Genomic DNA, 17043 nt, shown 5'->3' with positions numbered 1-17043 from the left:
TTAAAAAGACCCATCAAAAACTAGGCCTACTCATAGATACACAAAAAAAAAATCCTCACAAATTAATCTAAACTCTCTCTCTTTCTCTGGCCTATCTCCTACCCACCCTTTTATATGCCACCCCAATTCTCACTAACTGAGAAACTAATCTTCTGGCTAAGCTGGAACTCACTTATAATAAAATTGTTCGATTTGCTTCAAATAAACCCTGTTGCTCACACCATTGCCTATGTCTGAAAAATGTTCAGTGGCCTGAATTGCGACAACAACTCCTTCTGCCTCAGCTACACCTAACTCATAATATCCTTAACTGGCCCAATTCCTGTCCTGCTCTTGCAACACTCATCTGCCTCTACACTCCTAATCGGACACTCCACAGCTCTGATCAACACCTCCATGAGATACACAGACCCAATAAAAACATTGGTAAACTTCTCTATAATTACTTTTTTGCCAAAACTTAGAATAAACTGTCCTTATATATATAAGACTGATACCTGAAACTTATTCTTTCAAAAAAACATTAAGACACCCTATTAAACTCCTGGACTTGCTTGTGTACGGACCCAACTTAATCTGCCTCTCCCTTGCCTTCTCTCTACCCCTCATCTTAATTCTTTATAAACCTTGCAACTATTTCCATAAAATAACCCATACGACTTACTTTTCAGATCCTTATATGATGCCATATTCTATGTTGATCTTACTTCATGCTATTTGTAATCATTTGATGTTTCTGTATGGAATGTAACTGTATATTCTTATGGTCTATTTGAATCTTCAGAAATGTATAAGGACCCCTACATTTTATTATAAATGCGTTTAATAATTGTATTAAGATTAGTATGGTAAGTAATTGTATTGTGACTTGTGGCATTCCTCTGTCTGTATCATGTATGTATAATTTTGAAGCTTTTTCCCTTGGGTCGCCGCTAAAAAGTGGGATCTGCCCAGTCGACTAACCCGATCAACAAATGTCAAAATAAATAAATAAAATATACTTGAAAGCCCACAAGTGCAATGCTCTTTGGTAGTAAGAAAGCTCTAAAGGGCGTGGAACCCAAACCTATATTTTTAGTGATGAGCTGACTTATGGTTTGAGTGTGTGGAAGGTGCCTTGAAGCTTTCGAAGCTGGCCGGTGGTTATATCTTTAGCAAGATATGATCCATATAGTTAAAGCTTCTGCAGTAGCAATCCTACTGATGTACATATAGTTATTGTTGCATTGTAAGCTTGCTAACTGAAGTTCATAGTAAGTGCTTAGTAGATATATCACATTTTGCCCATTTTTTCAATATTGCGAGAAAGAATGTTCCACATTTTAGAGATAGAAGGTAGAAAACTATATAACCTTTTAATAAAAAGACTGTCTTAGGTGGATCCTATTAAGGCACCCTGTGAAAAATACTAGGAGGACAATCTGAAGCTGTGAGCAATTGTAACTGAATGCTAATAGGTTATCGTGGGGTTCAATGCCAGGTCAAGGTTTTTGTGATACCTTTATAACTGCTACTTCAAAAAAGCTAGATGGCACAGATATTTACAAAAAGGTTCATTACAGGAGAATGAGAAAGCATGATGGAGGATGCGGATAGGTTAGAGAAATGTCCCAGCAAAAGGAAAATATGACAGCAATACAAATGTCAGATTACATGGCGATTCATAGAGAAACTTACCCCATAAAAGAGACAGCATTATTATTAATCTGAGAAGAGTGCTACTCCTGAGTAATGTCTAGTTCTGAAGAGCATTTTTTCTAAATGTTAAATTGTTAACAAAAACTGTTCAAACCAGGACAAGAAATATACTAAATATACATGAATTTCCAGCTAATAATCATCTAGAGGAAGCATGTATAAACTTGAGGAAAGGATGGAAGAACAAGTAAGCATTAAAGAATTAGAAGGAAATCAAAATAACCTGAGTGATATGTGATGACAGGAGAGAGCAGCTGTATCAGAAGGAATTAGTGGAATAGACAGTGAGACAGTTGTGTGGATGTTGTGGTTTTAAATACAATATATATATATGTTCTGAGACTGCAAGTGCTAGACAAAGACACATCATTGCATGTGTCTGTGTGTGTGTTTTTGGGTGTATGTGTGGATTAGACAATGGGTTATGTAAGAATTGATGCATGGTCAGCATACGGTAAATGAGTACAATGGAATGGGTGGACCAAATGGCTTTCATTTACTCTCTGATTATCTTACTTTTAGTGGCACATAATTAGATGAAAGATGTATACCAACATTTTACAGTGGTTAATTGATCAGCTATGTATTATACTGTAGATCTAACTGTGTAAAAAAAGACTATACCTCTGTTTAAATGTAAAACTATAATATAGCATCAGATGACCAAGTCAGGATTACAACAAAGGCATATTGAAGTCTATAGCTTAAATGCCTTTGAAAATAAACACTCAACAACAGTCATTTAGAGAGGGGAGGCTGCAGAAACATGATGTGACTTGGGGCTGAAGTAATAAAGTCAGCATTATGTTAGAAAAACCAGAGGGGAGAAAGGTGTATTTGAAAAATGCAAAATGATCACCCTTTCTTCCTTAGCATTTAAGTAACTGATGGAATAATTATCCCAAATGCATCTCTTTGCACTTGTGCCTCTCATATTCTCTTCTTTCTTTCTATCTTTAGTACAATTTAAATATCTTCCTTCAAGTCTTATGAATGTCTCCTAGAGTAGCCATCCAAGATACATGGCTTTGTACTATGCAGCATATTCTCTCCTCCCTTTCTCTATTTATTAGTATTTAAATTTATATCTTGTAATTCTATACAGGACCCTTTGACTAACTAACCATTCCGGATGTACAATTTTGTATTTGGTGTCACTCATTTCTTCTTTTCTCTCTTTATTAGTATTCTAACCATCCCGGCTGCACAGTTTTGTATTTTTGTCACTTGTATTATCTTTATTTACTTACTTCTCTTGTCATTTTTTGCATGGTTATTAGAATAACTATCCCAGATTGTCATCTTTGCACTTTGACATGCTAGCAATTCACTTTCAGTCCACAGGCCACACATTATACTGATATTGTCAATGGTTTTCAATTTTTAACTTCTTTCAATCCTGTGGAGCTGTACTTTTCCTTCCAGCATCCTAGAAATTTTGCTCCTGGTTATTCTAAAGATGACCAGCTTGGGCATAGTCCTCTTTGTACTCCACCCACTAGCTTTGCATTATCTAACTAAATATTGCACAGCAACACTTTCATAACTCACCTTATTAACAAATCATGTACTCTCTTTGTCAGTCATCATTAGTCTCAGTCATTTAGGGACAGTGGTAATATTGATTAGGTATGTGAAATCCATCACTCCAATGTGCCTTCCTTGTCACCAAGGATAGATGCTCATTTTGCATAGCCCTGCATTTTTCTTTGTGTTTTTGTTTCTTGTAATTTTACAGGTCCTTTTAAAGGCCGCAAGCCGGAGATGTAACAATGCAAAATAATGCATTACACTTTAATGGTTTCTGCTATTTAGCTGACATATTAAGGCTGGCATTTTTATAACAGAGGCCATGTTCTGTAAAGCAGTACATCTAAACTGAAGTGTATAGGTTAATGACATAGATATTCAGCCATGAAGCATTCACTATCAGACAGCCATTTTAAGGAATCATATTACTATTATTTTACAAAAGAGCAGGTTTACAGGTGCTAGACCTAATATAATTAGCAAAAAGACAGTCTTGTACAGAGTTAGCCTTGGAATCAGGAAAAGGTTATCATGAAGGGGAAATCTTAAGATGGTCATTTCCCCCTTGATGTAAGCCCTTCTGATTCTTAAGCCACCCTAAGATTTTGTACTTCAGGGAGTCACAGTATGATGGCCATCATCATAGGGATACATTTGCATGATAGTATGGCAGTCTGGGGGGGTGGTTAATGCTAATTAGGTATGTGTTCTCCTCAAGAAATTCCACCAGCTCCCACTTTATGCAGCCAAGTGGCCATATAAGATTTTACTGTTAGTGGAAAAAAGGAAAAAATTAAGTTGTCACTCATTCATCCATTGGGAGTACTTGCTGTCCAGGTAAGTTCAGTGAAGATACGGGGGAGAACTGGTTTGTGGATTTGTGTCTGTAGTGTGTGTGCATGTGTGTGTGTGTGTGTGTGTGTGTGTGTGTGTGTGTGTGTGTGTGTGTGTGTGTGTGTGTGTGTGCGCATCTGTGGGCATGCACATGCTAGTAAGTGTTGCAATAGTTATCTGGGTGAATGACAGAGTTTTTCTGTGATAGTAAGCATGTGGAGCATTCTTATTTGTTATGAGTGGATGTGTGTGTGTGTGTGTGTGTGTGTGTGTGTGTGTGTGTGTGTGTATATGCTTCAGTGCGGGTATGTGTATCTGTATAACTGTATGAGGATGCCTTTGTCAACGAACACTAACACCATCAGGTCAGACGACACTAGGGTTGGTTAGTCTGTGATTTTGAGATATGCTAATGAGCCGATAATGAGGTCTTTCTCATTGTGACCAAAGCTGTGCCTGAATCATATTTTTCTCATGGTAGTGTTAATTGACCAACCTACATTCGGCAATTGCCACAAGCTATGAACCTTTTGCTGAATTCCAGTATTAGCCCCACATTTTAACAATATAGCTACCTTAAAATGGCTTTAATTACATTAAGATAATCTGGATAAAAAAGATGAACACAAAGCTGACATGCCAAAAAATACTCCTAAACAACAACTTTTGAGAAGCTTGTATATATTCAGTCAAGATTAACTAGATACTGTAAACCAAGAAAGTTATAATTGAGATACACCAATAAAACGACTATTGGCTTGTCTGCATCAGGATTCTGTCACTTTGTTTGGTCAAATCCACATTCAGTAAAACAAGATGGCTTGACTTTATCAAGATCGCAGACTTTTGTGGAAAGGAAATTTGGTTTGTATCCTTAAGGCAGAGTGGCTTTGGAATTATTATTTTTCGAAGAGTTGGATTCTGAGGTGCTAGCTCTTCTTTCTGACAGTGGTCGAAGATAATGTTTTTGCAAGCAAAGTAACTTTGATTAATTACTAATAATCCACCCTTACAGCCAGAAACCATAGCAGTGGTACGACATTAAAGTCCTTGTTAATATCTGTAATTATAGTTGTCAATGAAGTAAATGACAGCACCAGTAGAATATATACATAATAGAAGCATTGTGTGAACTAATGTGGTCTATTTATGATGAACTCAGCAATTTGACACAACTGTTTTTTTTTTCTTTTTAATTACATTGTTATTTTTTATATATTTTTTTACTAATGGTGCTTTTGGCTATATTTGAGCTTCACTTACTAAACACGATAAACTGAACATGATGGAAAGTACGAATATTAAATGTAAATTGAGAAATAATCTATGTTTGCAACATACACTGACAATTTATTTTGCATAATTGCAGACTTGACTTTGTATGATTTGTGCACACTTTCATAGTGTAAAGGAAAGGCTTGGCATAATTTTGTCAAATGAAATTTGATCTAGTACATTGAAAGAAATGTCAGAGGGAGCTTATTTCAATAAAATATGCTCTGTGTCAGTTGCCGAAGATGTTATTGCAGGTACAGTAACTTTGATTAAATACTTATAATCCACCCTTACAGTAAGACACATTTGTAGGAAACAAAAATGCATTTCAGCATGCTAAGAAATGTATGTGTGTGTGTGTGTGGGGGGGGGGGGGTATCCTCTCGACCCTGTTTTAATCAACTCTAAGGACTTTGCAGCCTGAAAGAAAGACACAATTCTCCCCTTGCTTCAGTCTGGAGTTTTACAGAATTTGTCATCAAAAAAGATCAATTCAACATTATTCATCTAAACTCTGGTTGACCAACCAACTGGGGAAGCAAAAACTAAATCTTCTAGATTAAAAATCATAACTAAGCCACAGCACACCGTTTGTGTGCCTGATAAAAGCATTTAAGTTTGCATATAGTTTCAGTAAACACCGTCTTAAAACTGAGTAAGTGAATTCAGTATCTTCTCTCATATTCTGTTCTCCTCCATTTACATTTCTGTGAGCTGTTGGTTCACTACACAAAGGGCTTATGACAGTCCTATATGGATAGAAACATTTCATAGTCTCTGCTGGGATAGCTGGCATTCCATCAGAGTATTATCTGATGATAGGAAAAATACATTGGAATCAGTTTCTTTCTTACAGTTTCACACATGCTTATAACATGGCTGTTGCTATGTATAGACAGAAGTATATATTCATGCATTCCAGCTCACAGCTCTGTGCTCTTCCACCCTCAGCTATTCCAGTATTGGCTATTTAAGTGGCATTATTACATAGTAGCCTGATACCATCTCTGCAGGGCAGACAATGTCCTTTGTTTCTGCCATGAACAGACCTTGAATGGCTACCAAAACATTAAAACAAACATCTTTGCTTCCAAGAGGGACTTTAACATTGTGAAGAGCACTAACTAAAGCATTTCTGGTTTAGACCATATTCTTAAGTGTACAATGTGGGAATTTATGTACCAGATTTGTCTAATTAATGTATTTAAAGTTCTGAGTTAGCCAACAAGCTAGAAATCCCACCTGTGTACAATCCACACAGGAACTGTCTGCCATTTGCAACTCATTTAAGGCTCTAAGTACATATGGCTATTAGCAGCACCGGCTGGCAATTCTACAATTAATGATAATCACATTCTAAAAATATCCATCAGACATTAATTATGTAATTAAAACAAAGCATGAACATTTGAGTAATTAACATATACAATAATTGCTTCCATATTTTCATAGTCAGGTAACATATAATGCCATTCTTATGCATTGCGTTATTGCAAAAGTCTGTTTCCATTTTCCATTCTGTTAACCATAGTAATGCATTTAATAGGTTTCATTAAAAACTTTCAAATACTTCACTTACATTGAAAATTGCAAGGGTTAGCTTCAATTACATACTTTAAATAAGTATAATTAAAAATTCACGAACCACAGGAAAACATCTGAAGTTAAAGTGAGGAAAGTTCAAATGCGTCACAAGAACAGATTAGAGTAACTTACTTGAAGACATGAGGAACAAAAAAGTTTTGTGATACTCTCGAGAAGTCACAGAACAAAAATGTAGACATGCTTGCAACACCAGAGTAAAGAAAAGTGGAGGGCACAATTATTTCTGCTCTTATCAGCTGATGAAGGAAAATTGTGCCTTCTTTATAGGCTATGTAGTATTTATCTGCTATCAGAACCTCCATTTCTGTGTTTCTTTGCACAGCCCTCTATAAAAGAGATGGAAGATGGCAAACATCTCAGCAATAACACCTTTCTTAATAGCAGAGTCACTATACTCGGTTTCATGTATTCTGCAAAATATCAATAAAATGTCACTGTTCTACTAGGAAGAGATATTTTTAAAGGACAGATAAAGAAAACACTTTTATTTTTTTTTGCAAAAACAATCCTGTCATGCTTAGTTCACCCAGAATTTAAATTTAAATGCTTCACAGGATTTAAATAAGCTCTGCAATGTGGTGGTGAAAACTGGGTCCATTATATATAATAGCACTATCATTGTCTGCTGCATTCAATCTTTATAACGTGTGAGCTCATTTGTGAGGCTAGAATACAACCACTTACATTTTTGATATTTTCTATTTGTAAAGAACATTGCACACTTAGGCAGGAAGTGAAGAACCATACTTATTGTTGTTGAAAGAATAGTATATAATCCTACACCATACACTTTAGAAGGTCATTTTTCCATGAGAAAGAAAATACACATGAAGCTACTTTTTCTTTAAACCATGTTTTTTTTTAAATTCTTGATAAAATTGCAGGAAGGGAAGTGCTCTTAAAAAAGTGGTACAATACTGGTGCAATGCACTTCTGCAGATTGGTCACATAGCTGTTGCATGCTTTTGTATGAAATGCATAACTCATTAAAATAAACGGAAACCTTTGTTGCATAACAGATGACACCAAGTCAGGACAAATTCATATCACTGAGAACCAGACAGTACTGCACAGTCTCATTTCATCTTTTCTAATGAAAAACACATTATATTAATTACAGTTCTAAAATGTATTGTCAGAAACCCCTCAGCAAAAATATACAGCTGCTTTGTTTAGCTGTTCATCTGTTATTTTGGATGTTGAAGTTGCCTACAACACATGGATTCTAAAGTGTGATGTTATAGCACAAATGAGCACAACAAAATACAATACACTGCAGCAAGTAAAGATGTTAGAACAAAACCTGTCTCCATGCCACTACAGTTATTTTCCAAACTGGGCCTGCTAAGGATAAAACTGACTGATAACACTGCAGGCAACTGGTGTTTAACTCAGTGGCAAAAATCTCATTATGCATCACAAAGGGTGAGGACTACTCTAAGAGATCAAGATACAGAAATAGATGCAACCACTTCATGATGCACAAAAATTATTGCTCTTAGCAGCATTATCTAATGTTAAGATTCTGTTACTTTGGTAACCAGATGAATATACAGGCAAGGTGCTCCATTTTTTAGATGTCACATTTGTACGTATATAATGTTAACAAACAAATAGGCTTTATCAGCAGAAGTTGTATACAGATCTTATTTTACATTTAATTTTGCCTGAACAAGACTTTTGCCACCTCAGCCAGTAGTCATGGTATGGCAGTAAGGTCTTGAAGAGAAAGAAGGACCTTATGCCAAGACTTCATGGTTCTTCTTTCTTTTGCTTTATCTGGTCAGGATCAAGCAGTTAAGACAGCTGTAGTGAGGGAAGGAGTGCAACAGAACAAGATGAACAGAAAGGTTCAGTGGTGTACAGTGAAAGAATGGGTAAAACCACACTGATGACGTCAGTTACATAGAGTACAAATTATTTTTCTACAAGGAGAAAGTAATAATGAATGAAGAAAATTAGAGATATGGTTAGAGGAAAGAGGGGAAATGCTGTCATGAGGCTGACATAGTTTCACAAACAAAATGAAACTGAATTGGGTGGGTGGGTCACTGCTACTGAGATTAGATATGTTGTTTCACAGTGCATAGTTCTCCGCTTGGGGGTTTTGGCTGTGGTGCATTCTGTACAGAGCCTGCTTGTCAACCCTATGTCCACATGGGTTTTATACTAGCCACTTCAGTTTCTTCCCAAATCCCAAACATTTAGGAAGTGGTGAAGTGGGGTTCTTTCAACTTGCCCATAAATGTGCATGCTGTGCATGCTGTGTGAGAGTGAGTGACTGAATGCATCCTGCTATGGCTTGGAGCTATGCAGAGAATAAATGTATCTGCCTTGCTCCCACTGCCTATCCTGCAGCCCTGAATTTTATTAACCAGGTAAACGAATAGAGAATGAATGAATGAATGAATGAATGAATGAATGAATGAATGAATGAAACGTTGAAAGCTATGACATTTTCTGATAGCATTTGAATGCTTACAAAATCCTGCCCTTCATACTCTATTTTAGGAATTTGGTGTTAGGATAGGACGTTAGTGGTTATATAAACAAACAAACTAACAAACAAGCAGGCAAACAAATACACAAAATTAAATAATTAATTAGGTAAGTATGTAAACTAAAATAAAGATAAATATCCAAAGAAATGTAAGTATCATATGGTGGTTAAATTAGGAAGTGATACCGGATCAATTTGTCTTTTGTAAGTGACTCTGATCTGGGAAATTAAAATGTAATTTGGATGCTAGGCTGGAGTCAGTTCTGCGTCCTTACCAGAAGGTTAACTCTAGTTCAAAAGACCGATACTGTATAAACAAGATTGTCTCAAGGCATTTGACAGTTGACCAAAACCTTTAAGAGCTTGAAAAATGAAACAGAAAAAAAAGATTGCTATACAGTGGTGAATAGGCAAGCAGGATACAGGTCCTGCCAGTACTGCTTTGGACAAAATAGATGACAGAGCCCAATATATGACTAAGTATGGCAGGCTGAGGGACAAGCATGGTATTGGCATAAAAAGCTAATGCCTGACCATAAGATGTGAATCATCTTCTAAAGGACAGTGTTTTAGAACATGACGGTAGGTAAGATACAAATGGCATGTCTTAGAATTTCAATAATTCATAGAAAGTGTGATTGAAATAAATTTTGCTCATTAAAATGTGCATTTAAGATGTGGAAAACATTTACTAAAGCTTTGTACTATTTACTTGTAGTTTAATACATGCATGATAAGTAAAGAGAAAGTCAAGAATGCATTCATGTATTTGTAAGAAATCTAGAATATATTTTCAGTGAATAAAGAGTGGTACAAATAAACAGTGGCATGATTATTTGAGAAAAGGGAATAGGAGTTGTTAATGAGAATACTAAAAATGATTTGTCTAATGATCTACATAGTGTTGATATGTTTGGGTAGTACAAAGTCACAAATGGTGACATAAGAATATTACTGGGATGTTGTATTGCACAGGTGGATGGACAGTTTATATAAGGAAGAGAATGACATTGGCATAGCGACATACTAATGAAATAGAGTTTTAATAAAAGATATGCGGTCCTCTAATATCATTAAGCTGAGTACCTGAGACGGGAACAGAATTAGAAGGAGAAAAGAAGGTGAATGTGATTTAATTAAATAACTCTAAGATAAAGTATCATTTCTCTCTCTAATATTTTAGACAGTGGAGATAATGCTGTGATTGGGTGGCAGTTACACAGATCTGTTGAAGAGTCAACTTTATGCAGAGTTATAATGTGAGAGGTTTTACAAATGGGAGGGACTTGTTGTTCTGCTATAGATCTGTTCCTCAAAATTAATATGGGATAGGCTATTCCATCAGCTGTTAGAAAAGCTGGCTGGTAGCTTGTCTGCAGCTAACGTGGTTGGTTTTAGTTTTTTGAGCAGTTTTTTTATTTTTTCTGAGGTACAGGTTGTAGGGAGAAGGCGGGTTTGGTATTGGAAGTGGTAGTAGTAGTTCTGTTAGGTGAGTGGGTTTGATTACTGGATAGTCCTAAGATTGTTTCTTTAAAGTATTTATTAAACTGAGTAGTGATGTCATGATTATTAGTAGTAGTAGATGGGTAGTAGATGGTAGTAGTACTGACCTTGCCTGGTAGAACTATATTGTTTATAGCTTTCCAGAATTTCTGTGGATTATTTAGGTGCTTTGATTGGATTTCTGAGTAGTAGTTTATTTTGTCTTGCTTAATTTGCTGCTTTGCTTTATTTCTAAGTTCTCGGTAGTTTTGTAGAGCAGGTTGGGACTTTGTTTTGTTCCAGATTGACCAAACCTTGTCTATAGATTTTAGTACCGAATGGGTTTCTTTAGTTAACCATGAGACATAGTTACATTTAACTTGTATGTTTCTTGTAGGAGCCTGAGAGTTTAAATAAGATAGGAAGGTAGAGTTTAAGTAGTCTACTGCTTCCTGTAGGGGTAGAGGTTTCAGTAGCATCCAATTACAATGTTTGACTATGTCAGTAAGGTAGTCAGGGTTAAGGTGTTTTTTGTATCTTATTTGTTTAAATGTAGTTTGTTTAGATGGGTTAGCTCATTTCCTAAGTAAAAAGGTTGGGAAGCTGTCACTGAGACTATCTGGCAAACAGCCAAAGTGGGAGTAGAGGGTTGTCCGCTTTGTTAATATCTAATCTAGAGAAGAGTGTTTGTTGGGTGTCTTACTAATCCTAGTGGGTGACTGGATGAGTTGTATGAAACTGTGCAGATTGATGCAGTTTTTGAAGTTTGGGGAGTTGCAGTCTAACCACTCCACAGTGAAGTCTCCCTTGATTATTGTTTCCTGAGGTAATGTTTTGCTATATTTTCTAGAGTTTGGATGTTATTCCTTGGTGGTCTTGGTGGTATATAGATACCTAATATGTATATATGTCTCTTGGGGTTAATGTTTAGTTTAGCAAATACTATTTCAGCATTATTAAGGTTCAGAGTTGTTTCATCTAAAGTTTCTCTGCTTTAGATGGCAGTAGAAGTTTATTTATCTAATAAAATGAATCTTTTTGTCTCATTCCTTAATTGCCGGTATTTTAATTGATCTAGAGGGGCTTTAGTAGTACACCATATGGCCCATGCCATGTTTCTGAGTATGATTTTTGATTTGGTATCTTAAGAGAGCCAAGGTGCAATTTTTGTTTTGGTCCTAATGGAGCGAACAGGAGTACGATAATTAATGATGGTAAGGAATTTATTGTTAAAGTAAGCAACAGCTTCATCCAGGGGTAGGTATTTTAGGGAAGACCACTTACATGATTTGAGCTCATCTTGAAAGTTGGTAGGGTTAAATCTCTTATTATTTCTAACTACTCTATTGGTGGGCTGGTGGTGATGACTGGTTTTGTGTTTAACTATAAAGGTAAGGAAGTGATCACTAAGGTCATCAAGGAGGGTCCCTGATGTATACATTTGGGGATGGCTATTGATTAGTATCCAGTCTGGTATACTTTCTTTGTGATTAGATTTGCTTATCCTGGTGGTGATAGATATAACCTGTGTAAACCCATATAGGTTTAAATTAGTAGTAGGAGATTCCAAGGAGCAGGAGTTCCAGTCTATGTTAACATCTCCTAACACTATGGTTTCTCAGGGATAGGTATTAGCTAACCAGTGTAGGATGTCTTCTAGGGTATTGATATTATTCCCTGGGGAAATGTACATGCAGACAATATTTATAGATTTATTTTTATTAATCTGAAATCTGGTAGAGTGAATTTCTGCGTTATTGACCTGGGGTGGTTGAATAGGGTCTACAGTGAAATTTAGTATAGATTTAAAGAGAACAGCTACCCCATCTCCCTTCCTAATAGCATGGTTAAGTCTAAGTATGTTGTAGCCAGGTGGTAAAACTTCATTATCTGAGATTGATGGCTTTAGCTAGGTTTCAATTAGACACAGTATATCAGGGGAGTGGTATTCTAATAGGGTATGTAAGTTATGTAACTTATTGTTAATGCTTCTAATATTTAGATGGCAGACCAGGAGGGAGCTGGGGGGGGGGGGCTATTTATAGATAGTGCTTTGGTAGGGTTATTAGAATAAAAGGTAGAGTGATCAAGAGTTGCTGGGCCAGGGTTAGGGTGAATGTCCCCATCCATTATGAGGTTATAATGTAAGGTAACAATAAGCTTCAAATATTTACGCAATAGTTGTTGATAGTGTTTGAATTTTGAGCTGATGTATCTAGAGTTAATAGTTTGATGGTTTCTTGTGGTTACGGAGTTGGAGATAGGACAAATTATTGGGTTACCTTTCATATTGGATGTAATTGGGGTGGTGGTTTGACATTTTGGGTAATGAAATCCTAGGCAGTGCTTTGTAAAAGTACTTACAGAGGACCAAGTCACTGCTTTCAGAATATTTGTATAATTTAACACTTTCCAAAAAGGCTCAGATGAAGCTAAGGCTCTGGCAGAATGAACCATGACCCTGTCTGAAATCATCTTTTTCTGGTGTAATTGAATAAGATAATCACTTGTAAATAGTCTGCTTTGACACAGGTTGTCCTTTTTTCTTACCGTCACAAGAAATGAACAACTGATCAGAGTTCCTAAAATATTTTGTTCTGCAAAGATAGTACCTGAGTTGGTTGTCGACATCTAAGGTATGAAATATCCTTTCCTTATGATTATTAGATTCTGAAAAGTAGACAAGGATATGGCTAGCTTGGTTCAAAGTAAACTCTGATGCCACTGTAGGTATAAATTGGCAAACTCTCATCTCCAACTCTCCATCAAATAGTTTAATTCTTGTATAAGTTTACTGAACTCATCACAGACTCCACACGTATAGGAAGTAAACAAACTGAGTCAACCCTTGACTGGATACTTGTGTCAGACCCTCAAACATATGCCAAGGCCGGAACCTTCCCTAATATCTTTAGCGGCCATCTACCTGCCTTTACCCATAGAACCCAAACATAAATCAGCAAATTGCATTCTCTTAGAACATTTAGGAATCTTACCCATTTCAACCAAAAGATACTTTTAGATACTCTACAAGCCCACAACTGGTACTTAACCAAGATACTACCACTAGATGATGTAGTTAACTACTTTAACAATGTCTTTCTTGATACTCTTAACAGTCATGCCCCCATTCATACTAAAACATAACATACCAAACAGTTACTTACTTCTAGGGATCAAGCCTGGAAAGAATGGTGGAAAAATAGAACTCCACAAAATGGACTAAAATATAAGCAACTTCACAACACTGCCAAAAAGCAAGTCATCAATGATAAAAAAAAGAACTATTTCTCCACACAACTCTCTAGAAAAGGAACAACCCCAAAATGTTCTGTAAACTGGTTTCTTTTCTTCTTAATCCTGGAACCAAGCATAACCCTACACCATCTCCTGACACATACCCACAAGAGATTGCCCAAGCATTTAACTCTCATTTTATTGATCCTATTCAAAAACCTGTTAATGCATTTTCTCTTTAAACTAATAAAAGTACAAATTGTAATGAAAACAATGAGAATTATTCATTCAGTCAAACTTTGACTCCCCCCTCTACAAATAGTATTCCATCCACTCCCACTTTTACTATACAACCAGTACCCACCTCTCTAGTGCACAGACTGCTAACTAAACTAAAACCATGCTCCCCCTCTTCCGATGGCCTTCCAGAAGAATACCTAAAACTTGCAGCTGATGCTATAGCTTACCCTATCAGTATTCTCATTAATCGATCCACCTCCGATTCATATGTCCCACAACTCTGTAAAAACTCCATTATAACTCCCCTACATAAAGGTAGTAACACCAGTGATCTCTCTAACTACCGACTCATCTCTATACTTTCACCTCTATCTAAAATCCTAGAAAAGTGTATACATTCTAAATTGCTAAAACATCTCACTAACAATAACTTACTTGTACCCACCCAGTATGGCTTTCAGCCAGCACACAGCACAACCATAGCCTTACTTTCATTTACCAATACTGTAAGCAAAGCCTTTGATGCTGGTCTACTAACTTCAGTTATATTACTAGACCTATCTAAGACTTTTGATACAGTGTCACATTCTAAACTACTATTACAACTTGAGTCCATAAATTGCTCCCCACACTCCTTAACTTGGTTTTACAACTATCTTCACAAGCAGTCTGTCAGATGGCAAAACAAGCAATCTGAATATCTAATCAACAGTACAGGAATTCCCCAAGTGTCTATTCTTGGTCCTCCATTTTTTAACATAATCTTTAACAATCTCCATAAAGCATCCGCAAAGTACACTCATCCAATACACTGACAATTCGACTATAATCACTTCTTTAAACAACTTCTCAGCTCTCCTAAAGTTAACACAAAAAGCGTTTACGTCAATTGAATCCTGGGTAAATGAGGCTCAAGTGCTACATAATCCCAAAAAATCTAAAGTCTTACTATTCTCATCCAAATCTCTAACGCTAGACTTTAGGATATTCTCACAAAATAATATTGAAATCGAACTACTGGGCATTATAATTGATGATAATCTGTCCTTTGAGAATCTTATGCTCATCACAATCAAAAAGACCCATTTCAAGCTAGGTAAGTTCTATAGGCATAAACTCTATTTGGACAGGTCCACCAAGTTAAAATTAGCTAACAGTCAACTTTTCCCTTCCATCCTCTGTGGAAGTCCCAGTTTCACTAACCTTCACACATCTCTCATGAATAAATTACAGTCATGCTACTACAAAATAGCAATGTTTGTCTCCAACATGCCTGCTCGCACACATCACTGCCTAGCCATTAAAACTTTAAACTGGTTTGAATTCCCCCATTGCCTATATTACACCCAACTAACTCTCACCCACCAATTGTTATATAACCCAGATTACTGCCCCACTCTTCAAACTATGCTATAAATATATACCCCAACCTGGAATCTTAGGTCTTCTAATAAATAACTCCTAACCATAACAAAACCCAACAAAAGAGCTGGACAAAGCCTTTATTTGCATACCGTTGCCAAACTATGGAATGCCCTGCCTCCCTATATTACTCAACTAGACTCCATAAAAACATTCAAAACAGCACTAAAATACCACTACCTTAATAACCATCCCTTGGATTCAGCAAGCAGCTGTGCAGGAATAAGTTATTCCTGCATGGCAGGGACTGCTCCTGTTCAGCAAGGTAGCACGCCATGCATATGTATGAAGACATGCTGCTATGATGTAAACCGGACATGGTCCTGTGTACGAGTGATGGGGTGTGTCTTAGAGCAGAGCTCTTACAATACACATGCCCCCTGCACTCCAGAATTTCTGTTCGGCAATTTAAAATGAGCGAGAACACTCCTAACACACCCAACCCCCAGGGTAAGAAATCTGGACAAAGCCATAAGGGACAATCATCCCTTCCAAGCCAAACGTTGAGAGAATTACAGATTTAGCATAAGCACATAGTGCACACCTCCCAACCCGCCAGAGTAAGGAATGTGGACAAAGCCATAAGGGACAATCTTCCCAAAGAGCATAAAGTCGATGGAATAACAGGTTCAGCATTAGCATGGATATTCTGAAGGGTACAAATAAAAAAAACACAACAAATACATTTTTTTTTATATATGCAAAAAGATTTAAGCATAGCTGTATGGGTGTGCATGTTGCTTAGCTATGCTTAGCCCAGCTGAAATGGCACGATAAGTTAAAAAGCAATAGACATCCAATGTAAGCATAAGTGCAATAGTGTAGTGGTTAGAGCGTACACCTTGTATGTAGTCATTAACATTTCGAGCCTCACCAAAACCATTTCCATTTTGTATGTGTAAACATTAAAATTTAAATTTTTTGCATATTTATATAAAAAGTAACTGATTTTTCTCAATCAGAGTAGTGTATTAGGCCCACATGTGAAGTGTCAGTGTAATAAAGTAGTGAAACTCCCACATAAACACAAGTGCCCCATACAGTATAGTCACACAAGAATAAATTAACACAGCACATAGGGGGATGTCAAGGATGGTAAATAAATCTATATTATGTAATGAATGATGAATTAATCCCATACATGTGGTAGACCAATATAATATAACATAAGCAATGCTAAGTATTGCACAGCTATGTTGACCGGGTGTAAGCACTGTGTA

This window comes from Protopterus annectens, chromosome 7.part0 (genome assembly GCF_019279795.1).
Source record: "Protopterus annectens isolate FY-2018-M chromosome 7.part0, PAN1.0, whole genome shotgun sequence".
Taxonomy (NCBI): domain Eukaryota; kingdom Metazoa; phylum Chordata; order Ceratodontiformes; family Protopteridae; genus Protopterus; species Protopterus annectens.
Note: the sequence above shows the minus strand (reverse complement) of the source record.